The sequence below is a fragment of the Coturnix japonica genome, chromosome 4 (genome assembly GCF_054131305.1).
Source record: "Coturnix japonica strain WE chromosome 4, WE-NBRP24, whole genome shotgun sequence".
NCBI lineage: Eukaryota > Metazoa > Chordata > Aves > Galliformes > Phasianidae > Coturnix > Coturnix japonica.
The window spans coordinates 30,638,151-30,662,640 of NC_140666.1; the positions used below are offsets into that span (position 1 = coordinate 30,638,151).

Here is a 24,490-nt window from a genome sequence, read left to right on the forward strand (position 1 = left end):
CTCTACCCATCTCATTCACTGCAAGACCCATTTGTCAGGGAAGGAGATAGTACCTTGGGCAAAGTAATTAAAAGCAAATTTCACTCCAGAGCTTTTTCCCAGAAGTGATATTACCCTGTTTAAAGGAGAGAAAGCTGTGTAATAGACTTTACATTGTATGGTGTCTGCTCCTACTTTTTTGCTTTAAAAAACAGAGTAAAATCACTGTCTAATGTTTCACCAAATATATCACTGAACTTTATCAAGCAAATACAAACAAGAACAATTGAAGTAGTACTGGCTAGCAGAAGATAGTAGATGTCTTAATGAAGTTGGAAGTAACTTCCAATTTGAGGTGAAGATAAATATTTTCTTGGTGTTCAAATAACATAATCTTTATCTAAAAGAAAACTAAGCAGTTAGTGGTTCTATAGGGAGAATGAGTGACTTAGGTGCTTAATTTTTAGACTGGCATCATGACTACTTTTAGCCAAACTTTTGATGCATGCCAGTAATGCAAAGGAACTTGGATTCGATTTCAGGTAGTTATTAAATCCTTTATGAATTAGATGGCTTTTTACTGTTGAAGATGAGGTGTTGGAATAGCTTTAAGTATTCTGAAGCACTGAAAGATGATGTTACTACCAGCTTTTCCAGGTAATAGTGGCATGATGCACAGATGAGCTTTCAGAAAATATCCCCAGAATCCTTGAATCCTGTCACACATGATTCTCTATGGCAGTGGTTTTTGTAATGTCAATGAAAGGCGGATAGTAATTTTGTGAAAAAAAAGAAAAATATCTGTTAAAAATGGAAAGAAGTACGATTCCAGTTTATGAATTTATCATTAATATTTTCTTCAACAGATGGATGTTTGCTGGGGTTTTTTTCTGTCTTCTGATTTTTAGAAACGTATTCAAAAAGTATTAAAAAGAAAATAGAAGAAACAAAACAATTCAAAAAGAAATCAAGCAGTCTGCATGTGGCAGTGACAGTTTGTGAATATAGCTGGTTAATCAGTATAGCTGGGACTATTATTAATAACGTTTCTTAAATATGAGAAGTAAATCTGGCACATATGTATCAAGATCACTGCTGTGTGAGTAGATGGAACTTCCTTAATTAAAGACAATTGTGTTCACGCTGGTGTGAATGTAATACTATTACTCAGGCTGAATTATTTGTCACTTATGCCTCCATGCCTCATCTGCTGAGATTTGTCTTCCATACTTTCTTTTGTTTCATAAGCAATGAACATTTTTTACAAGCAGGTCAAGTTCCGTCATTTCTTGAATGTCACTTATGCTCTTTATTAAAATCTTTATTTCACTATTTTTTATCCTTCATTGGAATTACCCTTCACTTCATCTTCCTGATTGCAATTTCCTTAATTTTAAATTTAGTTGTACTTCTCTGGAGCTTTAAGGATACAGTACAGAATGATTATATCTTTAAAAACTGTTAGATATATGCAAGTATTAAGTCATTATTATCTAAAGACCATGTTAGGAAGAGTTAGGGGGGAAAAAAAAAAGCAACACTTAAGGATGGCCAGCAATCCAGTGGTTAAAGCCTTGGACCAGACTAAAGTCAGGTGTAAGTCTGGAGCTTGCCTAACAGAGCCTGGTGTGCTGAAGCTCAGAGAATTTGAAACTTTGAAAGCTTCAAGTTTGTTCTTATATTGAAGAGCAGTGTTTTGGAAATGGTGAGAAAATATGTGATTAAGGAAAACTGTTTTCTATTTAACAGCATATAGGCACTTAAAATTGAAATTGTAAATGACTAATCCATTTTTGTGCTGTTTCTGCTTTCTGTTACTTCTATTGCCTGCTTAAGACTAAAGAATAACATGATCCAAAAATGGTAGCAGTTATTCCTGAGAAATTTCCTTTTTGCCAATGTCTGTATTAACAATAATATTGTTAAAGGGTGCTGAACAAACTTTAAGCTATTTAAAATCTGCGGTAATACAGTTCTAAAACTCTTTTGTAACACTCAACAACCACAACAAGAAAAGTAAAACATAGGTGAGAAATACAATTATTTTTTTTTCTTTCTTCTCCAAGCAAGGATGTTTCCTGACCCTTAGTAAATGGAGAGAACTAGCTGGACATCCTGCTTACATAAACATAATCACTGTTTTAACAGGAAGAGTTAAACATCCTTGAATATGTTATAAAACATGAGTTTTCAGTGTACACCCCCAAAAATTGTGCACACAGGACTTCTGTGTTTTTCAGTTTCATTTATTTTAGCACTGAAAATAATCAAGGCTGTAGGATAAACAAGGAAACGGAGGAAAATTAACACATGCCTAGCCATTAGTTTGTGTATGGGCGTTTTTAAGTTTTTAGTCAAACACGTGCTGCAAGCTTATGTAAATTATTAGTGCCTCCACAAGGTGGTCTCCCATTCTTTTCTGCCTCGCTGTGGCTTTACTCCTTTGTTGCCTCCCTCTTAGCTTTACTGTCAAAGTAGTGTTACTCCTAGTTCCTTCTAAGATGTCAAAACTAGGCTTTTATTTCTGAGAAGTAAATGGAAGTTAGAAGCTCAGCCTGAGCACTAAGAACTGTCTCCATTTTCAGTTGGTACTGAAGGTGTTTGGAATGTGGGTCCACAAATAAGCAGATGCTGTTGCAGAATAAAGATGGCAAAGGTCAGGAGGCAGAGACTCTGTGCAGTTGGGTTTGTTTGCTTTTTTCTGTTGCAAGGTTTAGATCAGTATGAAAGGAGTTTATGATGCACCTTTGTACAAGAAAATCCAGGAGGAAATGTACCATCTGTCTACAGAAACAGCTTATGGTAGTCTTACAAAGGTCTTGAACTAAAAATATTGAAATGAAACATACTGACTTTTGAAACTTCTGTTATTTTCTTTGCTTCTAACTGAGACTGGATGAATTTGATATTTGGAAATGATTGAGCAAGTTAAATCCAAGCGCTCACAATATGCAATGTTTTCTGAGCGGTTCTCAGTTTGATTTTTATTAGGAAGTTCTTGTAGGAGGTGTTCCTGGATTCTCTCAATATTGCAGGATTTATTATTTTGTTTACTACTAACAAGCTCATGAAATGCTTCACTGCTTTCTAACCCCTATAGAGTTAGCATAATGTGTACCTACTTCAAATTTACATGGCTTTGAAAATGGCTGTAAAACCACATTTTCTTTGGTATTTTTACATTGCTGACCTCATAACTATCCACTTTTGAAGATGTATGGATTTAGATAGTACTTGTTATCAGGCTCTTTGATGACTATAAAACTGGTCAAGAATCCATTGAAATGAAAGAAAATACAAGATAAAAAAAGACTGAGAGAGGTATTAGCCAAAGTTTTCAGGAGAACCAAATTAGAAGGTGAGTCAGCATGCTAAAGCAAATGCTGGTGTCACTGCTCAGAACATGTCTGACAAATGAAAGCATGATCCCATGGCTTGAAATCTGCAATAAAATGATGGGCGGTTAGTATCAGCTACCATTCTTTCCCTCAAAAAACACAAAAACGTAACTTGAAGATTCATTTAACTAAGGTAAATCCTGGATTGCTTATTTATTGCATACTCTTTTTTTTTTTTTTTTTTTTGTAAAAATATGCATATTCCAAAAAGTAGCAAAACTAATGACATACGCTGGTGTTCATATGCTGGCTACTGTCAGAGTCCCAGTACCTACTGTTAGGGTGTGCTTTTTGTTTAACAAACTTATTGCTTGAACTTACCCAATTACAGAAATATCTAACTACCTGCAATAGATCCTACCAATCTGTCTGCAGTTGGCCTTTGCCCATGCATTTAAAAACTTCTTTGGAAAACCAGGAGCTCACACTTGGGCAAATAATTTCTTGACAGGATACAACAGCTTATGAAGTTTAATCATAACCTTGCAGTTACATACCTACTCGTTTTTATTATTCCTCTGCTACCTCCTGACATATGCCAGAGTTTTTATGGAAATGATTTAACTGGCTAATGGTTTCCAATCTTCTTCCAACTCTGATTATAGTGCAAAGCTTTGTTGTTTCATTTATGGTCCTCAGGTTTATCTTCCATTATGTTTTGCATTTACTTACATTAATTGTGTTTTTCACTTTCTGTCCCACATCAAGAAATGTTCTCTGGTAAGAAAAACAGGAGGTTAGAATTCAGTTATATTCATTTCTCTCTCATTCAGTATGCTTGCTATAAATCTTTGCATGAAGAATATCTTTGTGCTAAATGATTGCTGTATGCAGACACTTGAAGGTACTGTGGTTTAAAAATACTGATCTGCCAGACAATTAAAGCCATATTCTTAGTTATCAACTCAAGCAAATGCCCAAACTAAATAGATCAAAGGCCTAAGAGCTGAGCAAGAGAAGCAGGTCGTGTTCTGCTGGCCTTATTAGATGCTGCTTCTTAATATAAACAGACTTTTTGCTGTCACAGGGACTTAAGGGTAGGTAAGAATAGAAAAGGCTTATCCAGTGGAGGGAGCTGTGTTGCTTGGGTAAGTAGATGTCTGTTCAGGAGACAGAAAACAAACTATGGTGAGAACCAGGGGTACAGACCACATTCAGAAATTTTGTTCATGGACTAGCAGGAATAATACCATGGGGAATATATGACTAGTGTTTGGCTATGGAAGGTAAACTGAATTTAAAACTAATATTAAGAATGGTAGAAAAGAGCACAGTGCTCAGGGCATGAAACTAGCAATGTTTACACAACATTTCAAATGGCAATGTACAAGTTTCTCCAGGGAATTCTTGCATTGACTGTTGTACTAAGCAGAACAATTGTTTACTAAAGATAAAATCACCTGTTTGGTAGACTTGATAATATATAATACATTGTGTGTGTGTGTGTGTGATACATTTGTGTGTGCATGCAAAGATGCATAAAATGTAAAATTAGCACTTCAGAATACTTCTGCATGTTAGCTTGTGTCAAGCTTTAAGTATCCCCACCAAATCCCATGGTGTATTTAGTCAGGAAAGCAGGTAGCATATGTGAAGCTAATTGAATCAGTACCCTAGTAAATGTCTCAAACTCTTGCTCCCAGGACAAAATGTAGGCAACAGTCATATGACCTCTTTAAGGCATATATTTTTTTATCTTTCAGCCACTTTCCTGTTACTACTCAGTACAAATTTGTTAAAGCAAACCTGTTTAATATATATCTGCTGTATAAAATACTTCATTTTTTTCTTCAGAAATGTGAAGCATCAACTCACCGCAACATGAAACCTATGGTTTTATCTTTACTCCATATGTCTTAACATGGGCAAATTACAAGTTTGTTGCTTTATTTATTTATTTGAGATGTGTGTTCTAAATTAAATTAAGATAATGCTTTATGTTTTCATGCTCTAAGATCAAAGCCAATGGAGTTCAGGCTCAGCAATGATAGGATGGATAGTACAGAAGTGTGTAAGATACAGATGTCCGTGATTCATCCTAGTGAAGGTGTGGGATCGGTTACCATCTGTGCCTGTGAAGATTAATAGGTGCTCTCCTTCTACTCCACTTGCATTTCTGGCACTGCCAGAAGCTAATCAGCTTGAATTGGTCTTACAGGGCCACCAAAATAAGTTTAATTCCCAAATTATGCAATCCCTTTTTTTTCCTGGCTCTTAGCGATGTGTTGTGTATGGACTCTTGACTTTGCAAAAGAAACAGAGGCTCTTCTGTCAGGGTTCATAATACATTTGAAAATTGTCTGCAGGACTATTGCCAAGGAAATTATGTGGAATGTAATAAGGAAAATAACAAGTCAGATGAGAAAAAACATACCTGCAAATGAAAGCACACTCAAAATGACCTTTAATTTGTTGATTCCTTAGTCTTCAGTTCTCTATGTCCAATAGAGTGCCTGTGTTTTTGTCTATTTTATTCAGTTGATAAATATCAATCCATTTGAGGAATGCTGATTTGACTTCCAGAGGGTGATAGCAGCAACTCAAAAATGTATAGAAGAAAATGAGTTGAATGCCATTAAAATCTGGTTAATGTTTTTAGTTAAACAAAAAGAAAATATTTAAGACTGGATGAAGAAGCTAACTCTATTAAACTTGCTTGACAAGTTCACAACTTAAATTCATAGTAGATTTATATATTAATACTGAAAACTTACAGTTATTTAGTATTTTCCCTTAGTGTTACTCATTTCAGTAAAGCAAACTGAGTCCAAGGGGTGGCTCTAATTCTGTTGATGTATTTCTACAGTGAAAAATGGAGCTAGTGATATCCTAGTAACAAGACAGAGGAAAAATTTTGCTTCCTTAGATTACACAATTGAAAGCCTTTGGTTTAAGAATTTTTAAAATACTGTTAAAATTGTCATAGTGAAATAAATAAGTTCAAATAACTAAAGCTTGACGTTTTCCTCTCTCTTTCCCTCACTTGATGGTACTCAGGTGCTCTCTTGCTCACATGTGCTCTCTCCTGTTTATCTCACTCCTTCTCTTCTGTTACTGTAATGAAATGCCTTCACTAGTCAGACAATGAACATGTATCTCACACAAAGTTCATCCCTTCAGTCTAAGCAATTTTGTTTTAATTACACTTTCGTGTATTCATGAGGCCTCCAAGGTTTCTCAGCTGAGTCAGAGAAATAATCAGAGCTTATCTTCCATTTCACATATAGGAGTATAAGAGTTGCTCCTTTTTTTTTTTCTTTTTTTTCTTTTTTTTTTTTTTTTTGGCGAGTTCTGTTTTATAATTTAACTGTTTCATTTCATTCTTCTGCTTGAAAGATTTAAAAATTTGGATGATCTTGACAGATGAGTAATATTCAGATAAAAATAATTAAGTTCCAAATGAGCGAAAGGGAGACAGTAAATGTTTGAGTTTTAAATTAAAAATTTATTACAAGGAGATTGCATTGAAGGCAAATGCTTCTAGTGAACCAATGACTTTGTATAATATCTAACGGTTATGCTGGTCTGTTTTAATGGTACTGACATTACAAGGCCATGTATTCAGAGTTTTACAGAGATAACAGCATTCTTTGAGATTCATTGTTTAAGTCAGTTTCTTGAACTGAGTGGAAAATATGGTGTGTGTTTTTTTTTCTCTTACATTCACCTACAGTGAGAGTTAATACCTTGGTAAATGCAGATATAAAAATATTAATGGAGGTAAACTTCAAGCAGAACTGTGTATGATCTTATTGTATGTACAGAAAAGTATGTCAGTAATTCTTGTTTCACTATCAAATTAGACATTATTTTTTGATAGTGTCATTTCAACTGACAAACTGCTAATGATAAACTGATGAAAATTTTTGAGCGTGGAAATGTTTAAGAAGTCAAACATCTATTCTTTTTTAAAATATAAGCAAATAGAGGTAAAATACTAAAACCATACCTGATCCTGGAAGTAATCTGAGAGATAAAATCCAAAATATCCTCTTGAAATCTACATAAAAAGGACACTCTCATCTTGTAATTTTCTGCTTATTCTGTCCTGGATTATGGAAGAATATAGAATTCTCCAGTTCTTTATGTGTGCAGTGTACTTGCTCTGATGCCAATTAATGTGGGTTTATCTCATGAACTTTCAGAAAGTACCTTGCTGGTTAATGCATTGTGTGAGTCCATTGGAATTTTTCCCTTCCCTGTCTCTACTTGTTTCCTTTCTGTATTTCAATCTGTACCTGATTTTTCAAACTAAGAATTGCTTTGTCTTTTCTTTGTATTGACAACTACATTCCAGTGTTATTATTGTTTCATTTGGAAGACAGTGGCAAATGCAAACAAACTTTGCTAAGTTTAAAGCCTCTGTTGTCCTAGTGAGGACCTTTGGTCAGAGTACTTGAATGGCTGCTGTAAAAGAAATTGAGTAAGCAAACCTTGTATCTCTGTAGATTCTTCTCAGGTTAGCAAGAATAAGAAGCGGCTTTGGCAGTGGTCATCTGTTTGAAAGAATTCAACTTTGTGGTTTGCATTTCTCACTGTTAGCTCAAAAAATTAGAGCATTGACAGCAATTGCTGTCCCAGAAAGCAAAGTAGAATGCCATGATTTACTGTTCTTCAGGTTAAGTGAACATGGAAACAAATCTATCTTGTGTTGTTGCACTTCTAGACGGGGGAAAAAAAAGCGCAAAACAAACATAACCTACACAGAACACTCAAGAATAAAGCAAAGAACAACAAAAACCTTTTTATGTTATTACCAAATATTGAAAACCTGCAATACTGAAGTGGCAAATATTATAAGAAAAATCTGGTTTTATTTTCTGACAGCTGATTGTTGCAAACATGAGCAACATCTTTGTGATTCTGTAAATTCTTTCAGTTGCTTATGGGATAAAATTGTCATTGTTGTCATTGGAGGTTACAGTGAAGCGAGAAGTTCTCTGAAGTGCTTCATTTTTATCATGTTCTTTTGGATTAATTTATGTGGTATTTTAAAGACCTAGGGAAATACTTCTCATATTAGCATAGATGTTATTAGCTTACTAAAATTGCTTAAAGATTGGATACACTTGAACTCTTGTTTACTTTCATAATACTCAGTGGGAATTGAACCCTTCCTTCTTAAACTAATGTAAGATAAACATTGTTTTCTGTCAGAAACAGAAATTCACAACTGCCCTTTTGGCCCCATGCTAATCATGTTTATTTAACTCTCAACATAGTCTAAAACGTGCTTCAGTGATATTTGCAGGCTTTGTTATCTAGTAAATGCCTGTCTGAGTGGAACTGCCAAGTCAGCCTCAGAAGTCAAATGTGTGCCATGCACTTCCATTGAAGAACATAAACACAATGCTAGGTAGCAGTAAACACCACAGAAATGTATGGCATCCAATATCCAGTCAGGAAAAACATTCTATCTGTGTCCATAGCTATTGTCATGATACAGTAAATGTCACTCCAGCTTTACCACAGTTACAGAAGACTTTGGCACTGTGGTCCATCTAAAACACCTGCCTCAAAACAAAACATTCTTAGTATGTAATGGGTATGGGCAAAACAAACAAACAAACAAAAACACCTGAAAATGTCCAAATTTCAAATGTCCTTCCTGACTGTTGCTGTAGAATAGCACAGATGCCAAAGTTACTAAACGGGGGGCTTGCAATTGCAAAGCTGATGTGTGCACTTTTACCTCTGTAGAATTTACTTTTCTTCTATGAATTCTTCTTCCTGACCATCGTGAGATGAGACATGAAGGAGAACTTGACTTTTTCTGTTACTAATTCATGCGACTTCACAACTGACTGTAGTTATGGTAATGTGTTTAAAGGAAACAAGTTATAGTTCATCAAAAGCAGCCAAAGGATGAGAAAAGGGGTTTAAAAGGGAAAAATAAATAAATAAATAAATAAAAAGAAAGGAAGGAAGGAAAAAGAATACAGAAAGTGACCTAAAAACCTGAGTGAAAAAGCTTCCCAGGCTTTGATGTAGTGGGGATTTTATATTAGGTTTGCTCTGCCACTTCTGAGCAGGAGAGAACATGCATATCAAATCCTTTTCTAAACAAGTCTCTCCAATTTCTGCCAGAGTACCAGCCCTACCAAAGCAAGGCAAAGTTAACCCTTCTTTAAGAAAATAGTTTTATGTAACTTGAATGAAGCAAGGACATTGTAGCCTACCATAGCGTCACTTCTGACCTTAGACATGGATTTAGGTCATGAAATAAATGATATAACAGCTTCCAAAATGAAGGAGAAATCAATTTAGGACAGAGTTTTTAGTCACCAGAACAAATCCCAATTTCACAATCTGTTACTTTCCTGAAAGGAAAATGCTGAAAATGTCAGCAATTATTGAAACTTTTAAGCTAAAAAAAAAGCCCTTAACTCACAGGTAAAATGTGAGATGCGTGAACATTTTTTTCTTAATATATATTCTTCTGCTACTGAAATATTTAATACTGGGATGAGTAATGATGTACAGAGTAGAACATAGAGAATATTTCCCTCTGCTCTAAATAACAGTCGGTATCGTGTATTATGTCCTTTCCTTATAGCAAATTTTACTACAAAAGAATGGCTTTGAGAGAAAGAAGTGCGACCCTCCTAAAAAAGGCATGTGTATATTCAAAACCCGTGCTGAAGCCACATGTAAAATCCAAGTTTTTATACAAACAGAGAAGGGGCAAGATCTGGACTCTCAGGGCTGAGAGTTACAATTGAGAGCAGGCAATATTTGGAGACATACACTTAGAACAAATGCTCAGGATAAATTTCTGCAGAGCTTTACAGAGAGGTTAATATGTAACAGCAGTTGAGCACTAGCATGATTTTAGTGTCTTCCGAAGCCAGTGACTGGGGATTTGGGCAAGATAAATTTAACTTCTTAAAGAAAATTGTGTATGTTTGTATTCAACTTGTGTACCACTTGTACATTTCATGTTTACACACCCTTGGAATGCCTCAGGAAAAAACAAAAAAAAACAAAAAAAAAAAAAACAAAAAACACCACACTGGGACACTACGTCAACTTTTTGCCAATGAAAAATGCATTAGAGCATTATTTAAAGTTAGAATAACATTTTTAAGAGTCTAGCTTTCAGACAGTAGATTTATCAGCCTTGCATGCTGGCTGCTGATTCTGGTTGTTGACCTTGCTGAAAATATGTACCAAATTCTTTTAGTTCTCTGTACCCGGCTGCTTCCGCATGTATCCATATGCTTTTAAGTATCGTAACCAATTCTTATTATTGCTTACCACCCACTGTTGTCCATAATTCAGAATCTATTTTTAGATACGATCAAAGGATTTGGCATGAAGTGCCAGAAATACTCTTTGTTGATAGCCATGGTATTTTACTTCTTTAGTTTATGGTTAGAAGGCAGATCATTTTTCTTTCCCATAAGTGGAAAAAAACACAAACACTTAGTAAACTACAGAAAAAAAAAAAAAAGAAAATAAAAAGAGAGAATGAGAGAAAATGAGAGCCGAGAATTACAGACATAGAATATGGAATCTCCCAGCTCTGACATAAATGCAAAAACAATTCTGAGAAGAGAAATATATTTTTATAGCCTTTTAGTAATCAGTTTCGAATTTCAAAAATATCCAAAACATAAACTTTCAGATCCCCATTTTCATTTGTAGTGATCTGACTCTGATTTTCTTTGGCTTTGCTGGAATATCCACTTAATTCCCCGTGTGCATGTAGTTTCTTGGAAACATTTTGGAAAAACAGTAATATTGTAGCTTGTTTTAGCCAGAAATTCAAATAGATTTCATTCCTTGTTTGATGTTACTAAATCCTTTTCTTCTTCCGGTTAAAGTGGGATAGGCTTTTATGAGACCCTTTGAAATGAACTATACACATCAACATGAAAGTAAGGAGAAGGGGCTTTGCAGAGAGTAATCATTTCATCTCTTCTGAATTGTTTGCAGACAGCCATAGTCATGCATCTGCAAGTTCCAGAAAAATACTTCAGTCTTGTGCTGGTTGGGGTAGAACCCAGATACATTCCTCACAAGTCCTCAGATCAATGATATTACATAGATCTTCTAGAATGTGGAAATTCTAAGGTTATTACATCTTCCTTTTAATAACAAAAGTTCTCTAAAATGAGGTTATGTCTATAGTTATGATAGTGAATATCCACGTGTGTATGTGGATTCCTACAGTAATCCTTCTAAAAGATTCCCTTACTTAAAGATCTTTTTTTAATGCTCATGAGAAAACTTCAGTTTTAGCAGTTCACAAATGATGTATGGAAGTCATTGCATTTGAAGGTATTTGACATGTTGAATGTCAGTTGAGTTTGGGTTTTGTGGCCATTACTTAAGAAGGGCTCTCACTGTCATTTTTATTTGTTTATTGATCTTATGTTGTTATTCTTGTTCATTTGTTTTCTTATTTGATAGTTGTGCTGAATACACATCTCTGAAACGGGTTCCAGGTTTATTAATAGAAGAGATCAAGCATACTGCTACTTCAAGAGTATTAGGATGTTGTATATCTTGCATCCATCCCAGATTCAAGATTATTAATGCTTGACATTGTTTATAACTACTGATGTGGTTGGTGTTAGCAGGTACATGATGTCGATGTAACAAAGCTGAGATAAGTATTACTGACTCCTTTCTTGTGAAGAGTTGCTCAGAACTGTGTAAAGGTACTGCAGTGAGTTGACTGGGATCGCTTCTGGCCCTAAGGCAGACTGAAGTAGCATATGTTGACCTACTTTTGCAAGCTGCTTAAGCAGTTCTCAAACATCTAAATGTTATATCTCTCAGAATTAATTTTTCTACAGATGTTTCAAAAGAGAAAGCATCTTCATGAAGTTTTCATAGCTCACTTAAAGAGACTGCAAAGTTTAATTATCAAGTGATCCTCAGTATGTCTTGACTGTGGGGCTTCACACATTATGCTGGAGATCAGCTTCCACACGTCCTGTTAAAAGACGGTTTGTAGGCACCTAATTAAGCTTACTGAACTGGAATCAACTGTTGTGGCATTTGGGAGGTTTTGTTATTATTTGTTTGTTTGCTTCTTCTTTGTGTTTTTTTTCCAGACATTTGCAGCATAGGTGCAGAACTATGGTAATACGTTTATAGTTTCTGTAGCGCAGCTACATTTTTTTCATCTTTTTTTTGTGGTGCATAGCTGCAATGTCACCTTTGTATGAAAATATTCTTAAGCAAAGCAAAACTCTACAGCTCTAGTTGCAAACTGAATATAAGTTTCATTTGCATGGTAACAAAACCATCTTTATTTTAGCAAACTACCAAGTGCTGTTTCAGGTAAAGTAAAGCTGCCCCTTTAAAACTGGTTTGTTCAGCTCAGGCAAATTCAGACAACCTGCCAAAGGCAGGCAGGCCTCTCGAAATCACAGTAAACATGCTTTGGGAAGGAGAGAAGACAGTAAATGTTTCTTGACCGATGAATGCTTGCAGTTATTATTTTCAGTGGGTGGTTTTAACAACCCAGTGACCCACAAATAACCCATAGAAAGCTTAGGAAAGGATTCAGTTTCAAGGAAGTTTTTACTGTATGCTGTAGAGCTTTGTTCTTTCATGGAATTTTTAATGCTAAGAATTATTTGAGGGTAGGAGATCCTGATCATATCAAGTGATGGCGGTGGTTTGAAACTGGCTGTAGCAATCCAGTTTCTTACGTGACCTGGGCACCTGGAAGGTCTCTAGCTTTATTGCCTTCTTTTGTAGGCTTGTTATGGCTTCTAAGTAGTAGCCAATATTAGACATACACATTTCTAAGGGGCATTTTCTGCTGTAGCCTGCTTTCAGAATACCAATACTGAAAGATATGAGAGGATTAGCTCTGGCCCTGGTCTCATGTGTGCACTTTAAACAAGAAAGTCAATTCTTGTCCTGGCCTCACCTCAGCCAGTTTAGCCTCGTGGCACTACTTGCCTTGTATCAGACAAAAAATGCCATACCACATCAAAATGTCCACAGAAATGCTTGTGCTGGCACCAGGGTGGGGACAGCAAGCAGAAACTGGAGTGGATGGGATAGATTTTAAAACTCTAAGAACAATTTAAAATGTCTGCATGTGAAGCTGTGGCTTTGGGACCATGCTGTTCCAGTGAAGATGCCTCCTGCTCCATTGATGTACTAGGATAAATGTTTTTGTTACTTTCCAGGTTTTGTTTACAACAGTGCAGCATAAATGGGTTTTAGTTTAACAGAAAGGACTTGTGGCCGAGGATATTTTTCCAGGAGTTCATTTGCTCCTTCTGCTGCTTTGTTTGTTTCTTATCTTGAATTTACAGTCCCTTGGGATCTAGCAAATGAGTACTGTATAAAATCATACTCCAAAGAAACACTTGCAGTTGATTTATACTCTGTTAGTGGATTTCACCCCATCCTTCAGAAAAAATAGGAGAATACTTGAAGAGGAGAGCTGCAGAAAGTTTCATAGGGACTGAGAAGTATGATATCACCATTGCTTTCCTCTGGCTTTGCTGTCCTGTGTTGTGCTGTTTCCTGTTCATCCCCTGCCCTGTCCTCTTGCCTTGGTTCTTGTCTTCAAACACAGCAGCCTCTCCCCAAATTCTTTCAATTTTTCCATTGTTTAGTCAAAGCCAGACAAACCCTGTGTCAGTGCAGATTAACAGATCTCAGTCTCCTTCAGGGTGATTTTATCTTTCCTTCTTTCGTGCGGTGATAGTTGCTGTTGGGAATCTTGCGCTGTGTGATGTTAGTACCAGATTCAAAATTTCATTTTGAAATTTTTATTTCAAAATTTCTCTAATTTCAATTCATTTCAAAATTCATTTCAAAATTTCTCTAATGCCAATCTGAATTTTGCTTCACAGGTCAAATAGTACCTGATTGAGAAAAGTAAAATGTGTGCCCCTGATGTGACAGAAATAATTATCAGATTATCACTTAACAGAAATATTATTTCTGTCACCTTAGAGTCTAATCACATGAGCACATGTATTGGCACAGCAGAGAGGAAAAAAACCGTAGCATTGGTGTCTAGAGGGGTAAAGAAGTAACAGAAAAGGAAAGGGAGGATAAGACATAATTCCTGAAATACTGATGAAAAAGGTTTTGTCTCACTTACTCAAAGTTTCCATTCCATATCCCCAGCTTCATATTCTTCCCTCTTAAGCTGTGAAAGATCAGTTATTTGTATGTGTGTGTCAGGTGCAAAAACCTCTCTGAAATGTAATGAAAATAATTTTAGTCTACGAACATGATGATAATTCATGCATAATTATGATGATTTCAGAACCTTGCAAGCATCTCATGAAATGTGTCGCAGTTTTTAATGCAGGCAAATCAATCCAACAAAAAGAATCAGCTTATAAAGCAAAAATAGTATGGTAAATGTTATCTTGTGGGGAAATTGATAACTTAGGTTTTATACCTATAATTTACCCCGATACTTCCATTCTTTTTCAAAGCTTATATTTGCAGATTAGTGTTTTTCTTCAAATTAGAAAGAGTAAACAAAAGTAGATTTTTAAAAAGAAGTTATCCCAATCTATTGCATGTGGAAAAAATATTCAGTTATTTTTATGGTTAGCTGTCAACATTTCTGCCTGTCAAGGGATTTTTTTGTTGTTGTTGTTCTAATATACGTCTTAATTGTCCTATCTGAGCTGTATCTGAGCTTTTGATGCTGATAAAATAAATCAGTCTTTATCTGTGATGTTGGGTTTTTTTCCTAATCATACCTCTGATTTTGGAAACAAAGTGCCAAATTTTTAGAATGATGTATGTACAGTTGTTATGTGTACACTATGAGCAGTGTTTATACTAGCATTTATTCTAAACATCCACTGTGGGGTATCTGCATTTGGATGCCTGTGGGTGGCTGCAGTGCAGTGCAGACCTACATGCAGTAATAATAACTGTATACTGCAGCTGTTTTTTCTTTTTTTAAAGATTTGACCCCATTGCTGTTTGTTTACTCAAAGCAAAAGAAGAAAAAAAATCATCTGACTAAACCGGCTTCCACAATGGCTGTTTTTTACTGAAGTGGCAACCCTAATGGATTTCCTTGGGCAGATGTAAAACCCTGGGCACTTCAGACAGAACAATCGAGCATTTCAGAATGAATCATTCTAACTTGCTGAACCAGACTCCTCTCCCTGTAGGCATGTATCTGTTTGCATATATTTATCAGTCTGCTTGGAAACAGAATGAGGAGTATTCATGCATTGCCTTTTAGAGAAGAATCTGAATGGATTTTTATTTTTTTATTTATTTTTTTTAATCGACTTAGAGAAAAAAAGTATCAAGGGAAAGACTGTAGCCACTTACTGCAAACTAGAAAGCAGCTTTAAATGTTTTCTCCTCACTGATTTTCACATACCGGGAGTTGTTCTTTTTTCCTTTAGATAATTCCAAGCTCCTTCTTAGCAGTGAAGAATGCTGTAATTCCCTGCCTCCTAGTTTAATCTCCCTAGGGGAGGTAATTCAGGAAGCCCATATTTTCTTGTAATTTCTTGATTGTCAGGCTTTTTTTCTTTTTTTCTTTCTTTCTTTCTTTCTTTTTTTTTTTTTTTCTTTTTTAAACTTGTGACCACCCATGAAGCACTTTAAACTTAGTCTGATTGTTGAAGGCTCATCAATGAGGCCAAATGGTTCCAGATTTAAACAGTTCTCAAAGTGATGAATCACTCACTGCATACAATACTGCACTTAGTAGCCAAGGACTCACAAAAATCTTAATGGTTTAAGTTGAGGCTTAATGGCCTCCAAATTGAGTAAGGTCTGAGACAAACTTGAAGGTGGTAAAGGTGGTAGTCTAGGAGGCTAGAGGTGAAAGTGGCAAGCACCACTCAAGCAGTTAGGACTACTCGCCAACCACTGATGTCCTTGTTGTGACAAGCTCCTTATCTAGCAACATATATTTGATGTCTAGCAAATGTTTCCCAGTTACTGTGAAAGTGGTTTCTTGCGAAGAAGCATGGTTTGCTTAAACTGCTTTAAAAATCCAGTATCAGGAGGGTGGCTGCACCTCATCTCCTATGTGGTTTGTAAGAGGGAAAGCTCTTAGAGTGGCTTGTTTAAGATTACTGGGCTGCAGAATCTGGAAAGTCTTCAAAGTCTAGGAGCCCCATCAAATCATGTTACGATTTCAGCCCACAAGAAGCCCCAGGATGCACCATCCCTTCCTTTCAGAAGTTATTCCCACATCAAAGAAGCCTGAATTTCCTCTTTTTTTTCTTGTTTTCATTTTTCTTTTCATATCTTTGAAGATCAGTGCTATGAGTTACCTGCTGATTACTCAGCTAAGCTGCCTAAAGCTTCTACTCTGAGAACCCTACTGAACAGCAAAATACCAATATAGATAACTTCAGCATAGCTTGTATCGCTTGCATTTCTGAAAATAATTAGTTTGTAATCCACATTTCCATAGTGAGACAAATAGCATGCTGAACATTCTATCAAGAGTATATTCAGAATCTAGGAGTATATCCTTGGTATTTGCAGTCTCCCTTTCCCTGTGGAAATATCTATTAAGCAGCTAGAATGGCATTTGCACTATTTTGCTGTTTTATCTTCAAGACTTGCTTTCTCATTAATCTGACATAGTCTATGTGTTCCAAACAACTCTGATGTCTTTATTTTGTTGTGAATGTCTGCATAGCTCTTCAAAGTGTAAAGATTTAAGGCAAGGCTACTTCCTATTGATGTTAAAATGCATTGGCAGGAGTTTTAAAATCTTGGGAAGAACCTGATCAATCCATTTAATTCTCTTTTCAGATAAAGTGATCATCCATTTTTGCCCATTATCTATCATAATTTAGAAAAGCTGGTAGAACTTTTCAATAAGGAACAGTGCTGAATTACTAACTGGTAGTATCAGGTAACTAGGGAATAACACACTTCATAAAAGACTTGTATTTTGATCTACTAATGCTTTACAAGCTGTAATCTGCAAATTCACATCAGATAAAAATTGTAGATTTTTATTACAGCTGCTATCTTAACTGTACCATGCCACAATGTTTCCCCTCTCTGTGCTTCAGCTATTCATTTCCAGGGCCCCAGCAGTTTCAATACAATAAGCTGTGTAGCATTTGATTTATTTTCATCTACTTCCTTTTCAGTTCTTCCCCAGACTTGTTCTCATTTCAGGGATAAAGAAAAGGCTCAGACTGAAAAATATGAATCCACGAGACTTCAAAGATAGGCTTTTGTTTCAAGCCAATCTTTAGTTACATGTAATAATGACTGAAATTTCCTTCAGTTCTTTCTCATTGTTTAAAAAAAAAATCCTAACGTTTGACTCCATGTGGCTTAAGGATGAGGTGGGAGGACAGATCTTCAGCTTTCCTCAGAGAAACAACAACTGAAAGTTAAGAGTTGATGCTCCCAAAGGAAGTATCAAACAAGACAAGTGTTTGACAGCATCCTGCAGAATATCAACTGACATCACTCAGTCTGTGTTCTGGACTGAGTATAAAGTAATATTCCTGAAATTTATTTGTGGTCAGTATTACTCTCATGAACTGGCTCACCTTCACACTTTAGTTTCAGTATATCCCAAAGCAGTTGGAAGGGCTTGGTAAAGCTCTTGAAAGTTATTTAAGACAGCTTCCCTTCCCCCCTTCACTTGCAGTGAGGCACAACCTGTCTTATGTAAGCTCAGTCAGACAGGCTGCCTCCTGGTTCTCTTGGTCCAGTGACATGAAGGTGGGATAAGTGTAGTTTAGATTTAAAGCAGTTACAGACAAATGAACTTTGTGTGACTGAGAATTTTGAGCTGAGATGAGCATTTTTAAATGCAACTGGATGCATTAATTCATTAGTGTATTCAGTAGGGTAACATTATAGATGTGACTTGATAGTGTTTTTGGATGAAGCCCTTTGATCCCTTAAGCACCTGTTGTCCCTAGGACTGAAGAATGAAGCTGGTGGTCTGGGTGAGTAGAATGATCAGCATGTATATTGAGAGGATGCTCTCCACCAGTGTAGTTAGCAATGCACTCCCAAAGTGTAGGTGAAGAAAATTTGTTCAGGTTAGTGGGGTAGTGCAAATCACCTCTCCCTGCAGTAAAAGAAATATAGAAACTAGATGGTTTGCCAAGCAGGAATCTGGTTCTCTTCCCTGGACTCCTTGTTGGAGAATTAAAAAGGGAATAGAACCTTTGTGCTGGATATTCTTGCTATGCACTGTTTGTTCAAAATTTTTATGAAATGTACTGCTTTGTGATTCTTCATCTGTAGTCTCTAGTAGTGTGTGCATCCTAGTGCATCCTACAGAATTACACATCAGTGCGCTAATTGACTGACTCATGCTGCACCAAGGTTTTTTACCCTAAAACCATAGTCCCGTCTTTCCCGACTCCTATCTTACCACCTCTTTCGTTGCGATGGCACTAGCAATCATGCAGTCATGTGGCCAGCTGATCCGGTCAAAAAGCAAGTCCCAAAAAGAACCACAGGTCAGTTTTTCAGCCAGATCACTGCCCTTCCCATGAAAGCCCAAATTTGGATCAGCTTAAACCTACAGTGAAACTATTTCCTTCCTTGGTATGGAAAATGTGACTATTTTAGAAAAGGTGTGCTTGAAGTATAAACCTTTAAGAAATATGACTGAGTGTCCTGTGCAGTGGTACAGAAGGAAACATTCTTAGAGGAATGGCTTACTAGCAGTGCTTCATGGTAACATTTATTGTGTTCATTCTGACATGGCTTCCAGCAGAATAAAAATCTGGACACAGATGAATGTCTTGAAAGCTTTCCAGGTATCCTTTAAATCTTATGCAGTACAAGAAAGTGTACTTGAGAATGTAATGAAAAAATACATTAGGAGAAGAGCAATAGGGACAGAACCAGCCTAGAGTTTCCTGATTTAAATTGGGTGATTGTTTTTTTTATCATCATTAGCAAGCCTATTTGGACTTCTTTCTAGAGTAACTGATCAGAAACACTGTGCAAACATTTCAGAGTAGTACGTTCTTTTTTCTGTAGTATGGTTATATCGAACTTCACTTCTTAAAGCTGTTTGTTTTGTAAAGAACTTTCGCACTTAGAGAATATTTTTCAAAGTTACACCATTGGTACAGAACAACAGACTTATTTCTTTGAATTTCCAGATGCTCTATAATAAACTCCATCTGTGTTTTATCTATATTTGTATTGATTTTTCAGCTATTTCAGCTTATGTCTGTCCTCTGCTTTATTGACCTTAAAGTCAACCAAAGTTATGGGCGGACAGCCAATATCAGATGGCATTTGGTTAGTTTACTCCCTTTTAAAGTAGTTTAGGAAATGTAACTCAAATATTTCTGTTATTTGACAGGCCTGTTTAACTTTTACAATTTCACCCCCTTTACTCTGAATTTCCTCCTCATTAAAGTCTGTTTAACTTTACCAACTTTAGTTCCTTTATTCTGAATTTCCTTCTTCTTAATGTTTTCCAGTTCTTGAGAAAGAGAACTGTACTCTTCTTTTCAATTGTACTTTCCTTTTAGGAGTTTTGGTTTTGTTCATTCAGCTATGGATTTTTTTCTTCCCAATCTCAGGTTTACTTATATTTTTCCTTTTCCTTCTGTGCATTTGACTTTTATGACAGTTACATAATCCTGGCATGTGACCTAAACTCACAATTACTTTAAAGGGAATTTGGCTGTGCAAGGAATGCTAGATCAAGCATTTCAAAAATGGTCCACTGGAGTTGTTCTTCTTTTCTTCTTGTTTTTGCTGTGCTTCTTAAACAATTTCCATGAGTCTTGGAAACTTGTTTCACTTTTCATTTAATATGTGTTCCATTAGCATTTTTTGGCCTGAAGCCATTCGAGTCCATCAGGCTTTGTTAAGTGTGGGTTGCTTTTTCAATTTTGGTTGGCTTTATTTATTTATTTATTTATTTATTTTCTTTCCAGTTTTCTGTCTGAAATCATTCAGTTTTGATTTACTGTCTATTGTGAATGAGATTGGGTTTTGGCATTTAAAAAACAGTCCCAGAATCACAGAATCATAGAATGGCCTGAGTTGAAAAGGACCACAATCATCATCTAGTTTTGACCCCCCTGCTATGTGCAGGGTCACCAACCACTAGACCAGGCAGCCCAGACCCACATCCAGTCTGGCCTTGAATGTCTCAAGGGATGGGGCATCAACAACCTCTCTGGGCAACCTGTTCTAGTGTGTCACCACACTTTGTGTGGAAAAACTTCCTCCTAAAATATAACCTAAATCCCCCCACATCTCAGTTTAAAACCATTCCCTCTTGTCCTGTCACTATCTACCCTTGTCAACAGCCCTTTTCTTTTCTGTTTATATGCTCCCTTCACGTGCTGGAAGGCCACAATGAGGTCTCCCTGGAGCCTTCTCCAAGCTAAACAAGCCCAGTTTCTTCAACTTTTCTTCCCAGGGGAGGTGCTCAAGCCCTCTGATCATCTTAGTGGCCCTTCTCTGGACTCATTCCAAGAGCTCCATGTCTTTCTTGTGCTGGGGGCCCCAGGCCTGGAAACAGTACTCCAGATGGGGCCTCCCAAGAGCTGAGTAGATGGGAACAATTACCTCCCTCTCCCTGCTGGCCACTCCTCTTTTAATGCAGCCCAGGAAAGTCAAACCTTTATTTTGTTTTATTGTAAAATATATGGGATACTGTTCAGACTATATTTGATTAAAGGAGGATGGGAACATACTTTTCATGATCAGGCTTAGCAGATTTTATTTTTATTTTTTTTTGGAGAGCCACATGTCTGACAATCACCTGACAAGCTTTACTGCCATTCGTACTATTCTGTTGTCAGTATCTTCTAGGGAGATCATTTACTGGTAAATTGAAAAACTAACAAAAAAACTTTTTACCTTTTGTATATACGTGGGACTGTTTCCTCACTTCACTGCACATGGTATTCTTTTGAATGTACATGTAAGTAAAGGAAGGCATAGCATCTTTCTTAGGGGATCAAAACAGGAAATAATGATGCATATAAATTAGTCAAATGCACGCAGCTTTTTGAAGGTGCTAAGAAGTGAGCAAGAGTAATTACCTATCTGATAGTACCCAAAAAAGATTAAGTGTTTTTCTCCAGTGTGAGCTGGGGGGACAAAACAGCCTTAGAGTATAAGGTAGAATTCAAGGAAAGGAAAATAACTCGTGATAGAAACAAGATACTGACGTCCAGGTGTACCAGAGGAAAACGCTGGCAATAAGCTGATGCTTATAGATGACACCTGATGTAATCTGAGCAGCTGGATAAGGATGATAAAGTGTAGTATTGCCCTCTCCAGTCCTAATACCCTTCTGAGTTACAGAGCTGAGGAGCTGCACCCTTAGGATATGCTTTATGGTATCGTGACAAAAGCTGTTGGTACAAAACAGTCAAGCAGCAATGCTAGAGACATCCCATAATAGAAATAACTTGTTCATGTTTATTCATGACTTAGATAAATTGATTCCAGTTTCCCTATTTTTAAAGATACTGAAAAACTGCTTAAAACTAGTTCTGTAGAAATTAACTGAAGGAATACAGCCTCATGCGTCATCAAACTTTTAGCTGCATTACATCTGGATTGCTGTTTGGTTATTTTAAAGCAGCATGTTCCTCACGAATAACGATTACATATACTCAGCAAAGACCTAAAATACACTTTTTGCATTGTTTTTAAAAAAAGAAAAAATAAAGATCTCAATTATTATTACTTTGTACAACACAGTTTATGATGTTTACCCAATCAAAATATATTTCCTGCGTTATTTACATGACTGATACAATTTTTATCTATAGTACTTTTATTTTCATAATTATGATGCATTCACCTTCTCCTTATACACTGATTGGATTTTTAATGTGATTTTTTTGTTTCTTGAAATAATAGAAGCCTGACAACCCTGAGTATTGCCTAGTTGAAATAGGAGCCCTTTTTCCTGTTCTTCACAGTAGCTGTTTCATATGGGTAGGCCAGGATAGCTGAAGTAATTCTGTGCTCACCAGTATTCTTCTCTGAATCTTCCAGCATTCCTATCTATTTAGGGGTATCAGAAACTTGGCAGAACAACCACAGATCAACTGGGGACTCGTTCCTTCTGCAGCTAAAACAGTGCTGGGGGGCCTATCAATAAGGGAAGTGTTTGCATTGCTACCTTTAAGTGAATATGGCTAAATCCTCTTCCCTATTGTTACTTATGGAAATGCATTCTGTAGAGGGTCATTATTTTACAACCACTGACTGACTGAACAAAAGTATAAAATATTTCTAATATAAATTATTTTAAAATACGTATTATAGAACTGGCATAAGACCTCTTTCACTGTTTAAAGTAAAAAAAATCTCATTGCAGCTACAGAAAACTGGTAGCTGGGGTGCCTTTTTTTATGTTCCTATAAATGTATAGTGAGAGGGACTTACAGCTAAGCAAGCTATGTAGAACTGTTAATGATAATGGGACAGTTCTGTTTAGAAATTTCTGTGTAAGGGAAACTGATTCAGTTTAGAGTCAGTGGTATTTTCTTGGGCCCACACACTTGTTGGTAGTAGTCTTGTCTGTATACATATTGTGTGATAAAGTTTTGTTGCCTTTTTTAAGTGCAAATGCGAATTTCATTATGTCAAACAACTTATTTTTCCAAAGTCTTTGAACATAAACTACTATAGCAAAATCTTATCAACATCCTACAGCAAAATCTGAAATGCTCAATAATTTTACCTAACACAATACATTATTAATTCTCAAGGAGAATTAGATACCCCCTCCTCTCCTCTTAATAAGCATTCCTCCCAAGGAAGCAAAGGTTTTATGGAATGACAGTGTGAAGCTGTGAAGGGTGCACAGTAGTCCTTTCAGAACAGACTCTCCATAAACTAAACAGACCTAGCAGCAAAAATAAACAGTGTTCCATTGCACAAGATACCTATAGGGAGTTCTCACTGTGCCAAGTACAGAAAAAGATTTACATTGGATTTGTCAAAGAAGTAATCCAAAAATATGTTTGGCAAAGACTATATTGGAAAAATGTCTTATTCCTCCTCACCTCCACTCCCCACTGTCCCTAATGAATTCCTAGTGGTTTTTTTTTTGGTTTTTTTTTTCCCTAAGAAAAGATTCTGCAAGTTCTTTAAGTTTACAGCAACCACGATAAAATGCTGTAAGTCAGCATAAATTAATATATTTTAATCAAAAGGGCTGCATTTTAACAAAAGGCATTATATTTCTCCAAATACGAACCGTACATGCTAGACAGTACTGTAGCAAAAGCCCTGCTGTAATCATGTTATGTTTCTACATAGTTTAATCAAAATAGTGCAGTTTTGAGGGGAAAAAATGCAGCTGTCAGTCATCCTTTACTGGCTTCCCATTTGCTGAGAAGGAAATAAAAGGCCAAATTTCTTAAAAATCTGTTTTAGTAAAGTTTACTGATTGCAGTCTTTTCCAGCCAGGAACATCTAGTTGTTATAACATGGAAAAATCCTCATATGCTGTGGGTTTGATTGCTCTTTTGTTTGTTTGTATGTTTTGCTTGCTTTGTTTTGAGGTTCTGTTTTCTTTGTTTTCTGCTTTTTTCATCATACTATATGTACTAAATGATGCTGAAGTGCCTTTAAAATTACTCCTCTGGATAAGTGCATTTGTTGGGCTAGAAAGTAAATCCATTTTCAGAAACGTATAAGTCTCTCCAGTTATTTTTCCTAGTCAGAATAGACAACACAGTATTGATACTCGTAGAATTAGTGAATATGCCAAATGATCTCTCATCATGTTGGTGATACAGAGCATTAAACTTCCCACCTAAGAAGCATTTTTCTGTTTTTAAATAAAAGAACTTATGAACTGGCCAAATATAGGCATTGTGTACCTTAGAGGAAAAAAAATATAGATGTTTCAAGCACTAGCAAGATCATCTACCAAATAAATTCATTATCTGGAGAAATATGCACATGCTGGAACATTCTTAGGATGTAAGAACCTTCCTATTTATTTATTTTTAGTTAATTTCAACTTCAAAACTTTAATTTCAAAGCTAACTAAAACTTCTTTGTATAAACCATTATGAAAAATACATGTGAGCAGATGGTTAGCATGGATTATTTCAGCACTAATATAATATTTTGCAAAGCTGTAAGCAGCTTGTTTCAGATTCTTATCACAGAATCATAGAATGGCCTGCATTGAAAAG

At 36.1% G+C, this 24,490-nt stretch overlaps 1 protein-coding gene across 12 annotated transcripts in view; it reads left to right on the top strand.

Annotated features, from left to right (window-relative positions):
• PALLD (palladin, cytoskeletal associated protein) overlaps positions 1 to 24,490 on the top strand; it is a 169,374-nt gene that overhangs the window by 69,303 nt on the left and 75,581 nt on the right. The gene's annotated exons all lie outside the window — the stretch shown is intronic.